Source organism: Gracilinanus agilis, chromosome 4 (assembly GCF_016433145.1).
Source record: "Gracilinanus agilis isolate LMUSP501 chromosome 4, AgileGrace, whole genome shotgun sequence".
Taxonomy (NCBI): domain Eukaryota; kingdom Metazoa; phylum Chordata; class Mammalia; order Didelphimorphia; family Didelphidae; genus Gracilinanus; species Gracilinanus agilis.
The window spans coordinates 9,286,406-9,296,361 of NC_058133.1; the positions used below are offsets into that span (position 1 = coordinate 9,286,406).

Sequence of the window (9,956 nt, forward strand, 5' to 3'; positions counted from 1 at the left end):
CAAACAGTAGAATTGTCCAGACGTGGGACAGGCGGCACCCAAAAGGTCAAGGTTCCCCCTCCTGGGAGGTCTTCAAGGAAAGTCTGTGTTGTGGTAGGGATCACGATTAAGATATGTTGGGGGTAGGTGGCGACTGAGTTCCCTTTCAACTCAGAGATTCTGAGATTCTGAATAATGACAACAATGACGATGACGGTGTGTTCGTAGTAATGATGATGATGACACCGTGCCATTACTTACAATTTACAAAGCTCATTATATTTATTATCCCGTTTGATTCTCACAATAGCCATGTGAGGGAGGGAGCATAAATATTATTATCCCTATTTTACAGATAAGGTAACTGAGGCCCAGAGAAGATACATGAGTTATCACAGAAGCATGCGGTGTTAGATTGGGAAGGGACCTCGGAAGAACCCAGCCCTCAGCTAACCCCAAACACTCTCCATAGTGTCCTCGGTGAGAACTCGGCCCGTCTTCAATCCAAGAACTATTTGAGAGGAACCTTGAACTTCTCCAGGCACATCTTCTCTTTTTCAGTAGTTATAATTGCTGGGGAGTTTTCTTCTGACCTCGAGCCTACATTGTCCCTGTAATTTCTACACGTTGTTCCTCCTGGTTCTGGCCTCTGGGGCCTGGAAGCACAAAGCTAATCCCTCCTCAGCACGGGAGACCATCAAACACTTGAGGACAGCCAGCCTGGCTCCCCCGAGGATTCGCTGCTCCTGGCAAAACCCCATTAACTCCTTCAACTCGTCATCATCTGGCATCGCATCAGGGCCCTTTACCCTCCTGGACAGTCGTGGGATGGTCTCCACTTTGACAAAGATCATGCAGCCAGGGCGGAGGACAGATCTGTAACCTCTCTGAACGCTCTTTTCCAATACAGCCTGCGATGATCTCATCATCTTCTTGCCCAAGGTCACCCGCTAGTGTATGCCAAGAGCGGAAAATGATTCCAGGTGCCTGACTTGAAATCCAGTGACTGACTCTCTCTCTCTCTCTCTCTCTCTCCCTCCTCCTCCTCCTTCCTCTTCTTTCTCTCTCTCTTTCTCTCTGTTTTTCTCTCTCTCTTTCTTTCTCTCTCTCCCTCCTCCTCCTCCTCCTCCTTCTTCTTCTCTCTCTCTCTCTTTCTCTCTGTCTTTCTCTCTCTCCCTCCTCTGCCTCCTCCTCCTCCTTCTTCTCTGTCTCTGTCTCTTTCTCTTCCTCTCTCTCCCTCCTCCTCCTTCTTCTTCTTTCTTTCTCTCTCTCTGTCTCTCTCTGTCTCTCTCTGTCTCTCTCTGTCTCTCTCTCTCTCTCTGTCTGTCTCTCTGTCTCTCTCTTCTTCTCCCTCCCTCCCTCCTACTATTTTTTTTTTAAACTGGAGTACAAACAATGACAAGGAGTGGCCGCCCTGGGTAGCTCCTGCGAATAGTTTCCATTTAGATGTTCCCATTCCTGTTCTTCATCTGCTCATGACCTCTTTATTCTTTTCAATGGCAAGGCCAGAAGGAAGGGGTCTGCGCCATTGGTCACCGTAGCTCACTGGCTTGTATTTCTATCCTGTTGGCTGAGATTGTGGAGAGGCCCAGAAATCTTTACAGACACAGGAGGGACGAGCTGGCTTTGCTCAGCTGGAAAGAGACTCAGAAAGTCAGTCAGTGTTGCTTCTAAAAGCATTGCTGTGTGTGTGTGTGTGTGTGTGTGTGTGTGTGTGTGTGTGTGTGAGAGAGAGAGAGAGAGAGAGAGAGAGAGAGAGAGAGAGGATGGAAGGGAAAGGATTAGCTAATGGAAGGAAGGTTTCTCAAGCCTTCTAAACAAGAGAACCACCCATTTCCTGGCAGATAATTTCTCCGTCCTTGTGTAAGGCAGAGCAGGGAGGGATGTGTCATGGGAAGGAGAGCTTCAGCTTTGGAGGCCGAGGCCCCGGGCTTCCCTCCTTCTTCTCTGGGTGACTCGGAGCTCCTCCGCAGCCTTCACAAGGCCAGGCTCCCATGTCTGAAAAAACGACGACTGGCCAGGACTCTAAGCACAGGGCCCGTTTCTGATGAATCTGATCTCAACAGTCGTCTTGTGATGAGGGCCCTGCAGACACCCCCATCCCCATTTACAGATGAGGAGACAGACTCAGAGGCAGGCTGGGGTAGCAAAGGGCTGGCTGAGCTTGGAGTCGGGAAGACCTGGATTCAAATCCCAACTTGTTAGCCGTGCAAAGCATGGGATCATGGATCTGGAGCTCAAAGGGGACACGGAGGTCAGCAAGTCATTTTACAGATGAGGTGGCTGAGGCCTGTGGGCTTCTGGGGTCTGTCCAAGGCCACATGGGCAGTAAACGCCCCATGTAATCCTGCACCATGTCTCTGAATCTCAGTTTCTCATTGGTGGGCTGGTGATCATAATGGAACCTCTCTCCCAGGTCTGCTGGTCAGTCTAAAGCTCAGACTTCTTGGACAGCATTAAGAAAGGCAGAGCTTCCTACTGGACAAGGCCTGGGTGCTCTTCTCTGGTCAGACGGCCTGGGGATGCTGTGCTTAGTTCTAGGAAACATGAATCATTACCATCATAACAGTTGTACAAAATTGGGGTGTTTATAAAGTCCTACAATACTAAGTATCAGTTTCAAGGAAAAAGAGCAGTAAAGGCTAGGTAATTGGGGTAAAGTGACTTACCCAGGGTCACACAGCTAGAAAGTGCCCATGGTCAGATTTGAACCCCAGACCTCTCATCTCCAGACCTGGATCTCTATCTATTAAGTCACCTAGCTGCCCCCCCCCCATAAAGTATTTTATAAACATTACCTCATTTGGTCTTCATGACAATCCTGGGAATTTAGTTCTACTATTATCGTTCATTTACAGTTGAGGAAACTGAGGCATATGGCAGTGAAGTGACCTATCCAGGGTCCCACAGCTAGTATCTGAGGCTGAATTTGAACTCAGGTATTTCTGCTTCAAAGGGCAGCTCTCTACCCCTTGTGCCACCCAGCTGCCTTTACACTACTAATACGTATCAGAGACAGAATTCAAGCCCAAGTCCGGAGCTCTCTCAAGGACCAGCTTCACCATAATGCCTCCCTAGCTAACTAGCATGCTCGCCAAAGAAATGGAAACAAAGGAAATGCCCCCTGAATAATGGAGGCTGACAGACCTGGGCATAGGAGCAGGCAAGAATATTGTCATGCAGTAAGCCATGGACAAGGAAGCTTTCAAAGAAAGATCCTAAGACACCAACTGAGGAAAAGTGAAATGAGCAGAACCAAGAGAAGAAGAGTTATATTGACAACAAGAAATCAATGAAAAGATCCCTAGAAGGAACCAAATAACGGGCCCTGGGAACTGATAGGGAAAACTCTCTCGAGGCAGAATCAGAGGACTACCAGGGTGGAAACAGCAGTCATGGAGGACCAGCTCCTCTGGTTGGAAGGCTTGCCAAGCCCTTCTCGGGGCTGCTCCTACCCCTTTGGTGTCCTCCTGTCCCCCAGGCCTCACCCGTGGCTCTAAGAAGCTGTAGCACGTGCGGGGGCCACAAAGTTTGGGCTGTGGGAAGACACTCAGAAATCATAGAATTCTGGATCCAGAGAGAGAAGGACCTCAGAGATCACCTAGTCTCATCTCTTCCTTTAATCAATGAGGAAACTGAGGCCAAGGCAGCCACATGACTTGCGAGGGATCACCTAGGGGGTAAAGCATCCAAGGAGGCAATTTTAGAACCCGCAACTTCAAAAGCCCAAATCCTGCACCCGTCTGCCATAAGCCTTCCTCTTTCTCTCTGACTCTCATACGTTACTAACACACACACATTTTCAAATTGCTTCTATTTGGGAGAAATAAACGAGGGGTGGCACCAGGAACTGCTCCAAACGGGCAGATTTCTCTCCGATTCTGGATTTCCGGGGTGGAGGACTTAGGCGAGATGACCAACAAGATGCACAGCCCCAAAGAGGCCCAAGTGGAGGCTTCCTGTGTGCTGACCTTGCTTTTGTCAGCTAATGTTAAAACGCTCGGAATCTTGGGACTCCTTGAGGAAATCTCTCACGGCTGGCAAGCCGCCCTGAGTCTCACATCAGGGTCCCCCTTGGAAAATGGATTAGAGCTGCCTGCATGATGTAATAAGTGTCGGGGAGGCGCCCATGACCCTGAACTAAGAGCCGCCTTCCCCGGCTCTTGGAGAGCTCCCAAGGCTCCTTCTTTCCCTGAACTGGCCACGATGCCCACAGAGCCAACTTCGATGGTCCTCCCAGGGCCGGTGGGCGCATTTCAGACTTCCAAAAGAGGACGAGAACAGAGACTGCAGCTTGATCTGTCCAAACGGGTAGGCTTCCTCCTCACATTCTGGATAAGAAAGACATCCCTGGGGATTAGCTAGGCGGAGGTCACCACTGATCTCTAAGAGCAGGCGGAAGTTAAAGGGAGAGGCTCAGAGGCTAAGAAACGTGTCCCGGAACAATGGATCAGGAAGCACACATCAAGAACAAGTGATGGGGCAGCTGGGTAGCTCAGTGGATGGAGAGTCAGGCCTAGAGACGGGAGGTCGCGGGTTCAAATCCGACCTCAGACACTTCCCAGCTGGGTGACCCTGGGCAAGTCACTTGACCCCCATTGCCCACCCTTACCAATCTTCCACCTAGGAGCCAATACACAGTACTTAAGGGTTTAAAAAAAAAAAAAAAAGAACAAGTGATGTCCCAGGCACTGGGGATATGAAGCCCCTACTGCTCCCCCAGCCCCCCCAGAAGCAGCAGCAGAAATCTGGACCTCCAGAAGCCTGCATTGTAGTAGAATCTCTTCAGAGTAAAGATGAGGCAGCCTGAGGCTGTGGGGAGGCTGCTGCACCTAGAGAAGAGTCTCACTGGGGAAAGGGCTCTTGGATCTAAGCTCTTTGAAAGGGCCTCCTAATTGTTTTTAAACCTTTACCTTCTGTCTTAGAATCAATACCGTGTACTGGTTCCATGGCAGAAGAATGGTAAGGGCTAGGCAATGGGGATTAAGTGACTTACCCAGGGTCACACAGCTAGAAATGGTCTCAAGTCAAATTTGAACCCAGGACCTCCCCTCTCTAGGTGTCACTCTCAATCCACTGAGCCACCTACCTGCCCCAGGCTCAAGATTCTAAGAGGTGGTTGGAGCTGAGGGGAGGACACAGTGGGGTGGGGGCGGGAATCCCTTATGGGGGGGATAACAGATAGACCAGCTAGTGAAGAGTGAGGATGGGCTTCAAACCCACATCTCCCGGACTCTGGTCCGTCATTAAGCATGTATTAAGTGCCCATCGTGTGCCAGTTATTGTGTAAGCATTGAAGATACTCTACATAACAGAATGGAAGAAGCGACACACAAACAGCTGTGCATAAACAGGACAGCTCGGAGGTAAACTGAAGGCAATCTCAGAGCGAAGGCAATAACATCAAGTGCTGGTTTCCCAGACAGAATGCCAGCATCTTCCCTTGTTACCATGGAGAAATTCAGAATCTTCCTGTACCACAGCAGGCAGAGGGGAGCTACCTCAGCCTGGGCAGAAGAAGATCCTGTCTAGAGGGGCAAAGGCCAATGGGCTTGCGAGGCAGCGCCCTGAATCTCCTAGGACAGGCGCACGATCTCTTGAGGCTACGCCTGGTCCACAAAATGGCTCACCTGCCCCTTTTCCTTCTGGGAAATTCTCTTCTAAATCCTTCATAATATTTTACCGGAGGACGGAGCCAACCCACTGAAGGCCTTCTTCTGGGCCTTGAATGGAGACTAGTGCAGAGCTCAGGTTGTCCATCACCCTCAGGTCCTGCTTTCCCTCCATCCCCCAAACCTGCTTTTGTGGTCATTTAGGCCCTTGCTTTTCTTTAGACCAGTGATTCCCAAAGTGGGCGCCAGCGCCCCCTGGTGGGGGCTGCAGCGATCCAGGGAGGCGGTGATGGCCACAGGGGCATTTATCTTTCCTATTGATTGCTATTAAAAATAAAAAAAATTAATTTCCAGGGACGCTAAGTCATATTTTTTCTGGAAAGGGGGCGGCAGGCCAGAAAAGTTTGGGAACCGCTGCTTTAGACCATCCTCATGCAGTTGTCCCTGCTAAGACTCAGCATCTGATTTCCACCATCAGGCCTCTTCTCATATGTAGGATCATTGTTTGCAGCCCGAATTGGGACTTTGCCCAACTCCACCATTTTGCAGATGAGGAAACTGAAGAGGCATTGTAGTAGAATGGGTAGAGCCTTGGGCTAGGTTCAGGAAGAGCTGAATTCAAGTCCTGGCTGGCTGTATGAACTGGGGCAAACCATTAAACCATTTCCTCATGCGTAAAATGATGAAGTTAAACATGGTGATCTTTTTGTTCCTTCCCAGGTTTACATGAGTGATGAGAAGTAATTGACTTGTCCAAGGTCATGCAGGTAATAAATAGCATAAGATTAGAACCCAAGTCCTCTGACTCCAAAGACATCACCTTATCCACTGCACAATGCTCTCTCCACTACCCATTGGGTTATCTATGATTATGTTTGAGAGCTGGTCATAATATTCTATTGATGACTTTATAAAGCAAGGGAGAGCTGAAGAGATTTGCATTGCGATAGCCCTCTTTCCCCACAAACCCCCATGAGTTAGGGCTCGCAAGTATTTCACCCCATTTTATAGAAGTGAAAACAACAAATGATTCCCAAGTCTACACAGCGAGCCCTCATCTCTTCCCTGAGCTCAAGCCCCCAATCACCGACTGACTGGCTGCTGGACACCTTCCCTGTGGCTGACCCAGGGGTGAGTTTTCTCCAATGGCTGAGCTTCTCCCAAGGCCTCCATTTGGTGGAGAAACTTCCATTTCCCTCCTAGTTGTGCTGACTTTTCAGACTTGATGAGCACGCCTCCTCACATCCTTTGAGTGTGTTGTCTCTCCCATTAGAAGGTAAGCTCCTTGAGGGCAGGAACCCTCTTCTTTTGTTTGGACAGCGCAGAGGCCATGGAAAACTCACATCAATGTTCTGTTCCCCCTTCAGACCAGGGAAGAGGTGGGAATGCTTTCTTTTTCCTTTATGGGGCATTTACATGACCTTACATGCACTGATGAGTTAGGAAGCTTTTCTAGAGGTCTCCTCTTTCTAGCCTCTGTGTGGCATTGGCTGCCTTTCACAAACTTTCCACAAGCTCTACTTATCTTAGCATTAAAAAAGAAATTGTGTATATTTATGGCATTTAAAGATAAATTATGTCGATATTCTACAACATTATGCATTTCTGAGTTTCTAAAGCTTTTCTGTGTCATCTGCTGGCCTTCTCGTTAGATCTTTGTCATCAAGATGAACAGTCAAGCCAAATAAATTCCCACATTTGGTCATGTCAAACACACACACACACACACACACACACACACACAAAGAGGGAAACTAGGTGACTCAATAGTTAGAGCATCAAGCCTGGAGTTGGGAGGATCTGGATTCAAATGTGACCTCAGACACCTCCTAGCTGTGTGACATGTGACCCTGGGCAAGTCACTTAACCCTCATTGCCTAGCCTTTACCTCTCTTCTGTCTTGGAACCAATACTTACTATCAATTCTAAAACAGAAAGTAAGGATTTTAAAATGTGTGTGTGTGTGTGTGTGTGTGTGTGTGTGTATCATTCTGGACAAGTCACCCTATTGGCTTCAATATTCTCCCCAAAGAGTAAGTCCTGACTTGACTGAATCTTATGACCAGAGTCTCATTCTCTGTCCATTTTCTTCTCATTCACGTTACTGCATTCATTGCATGGATGGAGAGCTGGAAGAGATCTCAGAGATTCTCCCGTCCATCCCTCTCATTTTATGATAAGAAAACAGTGGCTTCTGCAGATTAGGTGACTTTCCCAAGTCCACACAGGTAGATAAGCATCAGAGCTTCTGAACTTAGGCCAAGTCCCCTGACTCCAGAATTAGTCTTTCCTATGACGTCTTTATGCCTTCCTTTAGTGATGGCCCAATAATATTCCCTCTTGTTTGTAGACCATATTTTGCTCCCTCATTTATAGTCGTCAGGCATTAAGGATGCTCTCAAATTGTCAGAATCACTATTATCAGTGCCAAGATGCTTACTGGGTGCCGAAGACTTGATGTATTTCTCCTCTCAGGGTACCACCTTTCCCCCTTTTTTTTAAATTTAATTTTTAATTTTTTTCAATGATTCACATTCTTTCTCTTCCTTCTTCCCTTCCCCCTCCTGGAGATGACAAGCAATTTCACTAGGTTATACATGTATTATCATTCAAGAACTATTTCCATATTATTCATTTTGGTAATAAAACAATCTTTTAAAACCAAAACCTCAAATCATGTACCCATATAAAAGAGTGACAAATCATATGCTTTCTTCTGGATTTCTACTCCCATAGGTCTTTTTCTACATGTGCATAACATTCTTTCTCATAAGTCCTTCAGAGTTGTCCTGGATCATTGCTTTGCTTTTAGTAGCAAAGTCAATCACATTTGACCATCCCACAATATTTCAGTTACTGTGTATCATCATCTCCTGGTTCTGCTCATTTCACTCTGCATCAGTTCATGGAGGTCTTTTTGAGTTCTTCTAGAAATCAAGTGATTCATCATTCATTTTAGCACAATAGTATTCCATTACCATCATATACCGCAATTTGTTCAGCCATTCCCCAGTCAAGGGATACCCCATCTTTTTCCAAATTTTTAACACCACAAAAAGCACGGCTGTAAATATTCTTGTATGAATAGAACTTTTCTCGTTTTAAAAGTCTCTTTGGAATACAAACCTAGTAGAGGTATGGCTGGATCAAAGGGCAAGCAATCTTTTAAAGCCCTTTGGGCATAGTTCCAAATTACCTTCCAGAACAGTTAGATCAATTCACAACTCCACCAGCAGTATATTAGTGTCCTAATTTTGCAACATCCCCTTCAACATTTGTTTTCCTTTGCTGTCATATTGGCCAATCTGCTAGGTATGAGGTGGTACCTCAGAGTTGTTTTTATCTACATTTCTCTAATCAAGAGGGATTTAGAACACTTTTTCATGTGATTATTGATCATTTTTTTTGTTATTTCTTCATCTGAAAACTGCCTATTTATATCCCTTGACCATTTGTCAATCAGGAAATGATTACTTTCTTATAAATTTGACTTAGTTCTTTGTACATTTGAAAAATTAGACCTTTGTCATAGAATCTTGTTCTAAATTTTTTTCCCGTTTGTTGCTTCCCTTCTCATTTTGGTTGCATTGGTTTTGTTTATACCAAGTCTTTTTAATTTAACATAATCAAAACTATTCATTTTACATCTTGAAATGTTCTCTGTCTCTTGCTTGGTCTTAAATTCTTTCCTTCCCCATAGATCTGACAGGCACACTATTCCATGTTCACCTAATTTACTTATAATATCACTTTATATTAAAAGATATTTATATCATTTAGCATTACATTCTAATATATTGTTATGTTATGTTATTTATTTATATATATTTTTTACCCATTTGGAACTTATCTTGGTATAGGATGTGAGACGTTGATCTAAACCTCAGCTTCCTGTACTGTTTTCCAATTTTCCCAGCAGATTTTGTCAAATAGTGAGTTCTTGTCCCCAGAGCTGGACTCTTTGGGTTTCTGGAGCACCAGCTTGCTGAGCTCATTTACCCCAAGTCTATTCCATTGAGTCGCCCTTCCATCTCTTAGCCAGAACCAGATAAAAACATGGTTCAGTGGCACAGAGTACCTTTACCACTAGGACCTCTTCCTTCCTTATCAAGGGCAGTGCCAACCTTCTCTCCTGTCATAGAACACTCCCCTGGGACTTCTTAAAGAAAACTTCTTTCTGAATAATCGAAACATTAAGGTCAGGCATTTCAGACACACACACACACACACACACACACACACACACACACACACACACCCAGTGTAGGCACCGAGTGTAGACTGAATAGTCAATCCCAGCCTCCACTCACTGCACAGCTGTCAACCTTCCCCCATCCCCACTCTCCATCTTACTGCAAAGAGAAA

The 9,956-nt window shown here is 46.2% G+C and overlaps 1 pseudogene; it reads right to left on the reverse strand.

The window, feature by feature from the left end:
* Positions 1 to 9,639: 9,639 nt before the first annotated feature.
* LOC123248271 lies at positions 9,640 to 9,737 on the reverse strand (annotated as a pseudogene).
* Positions 9,738 to 9,956: the final 219 nt, after the last annotated feature.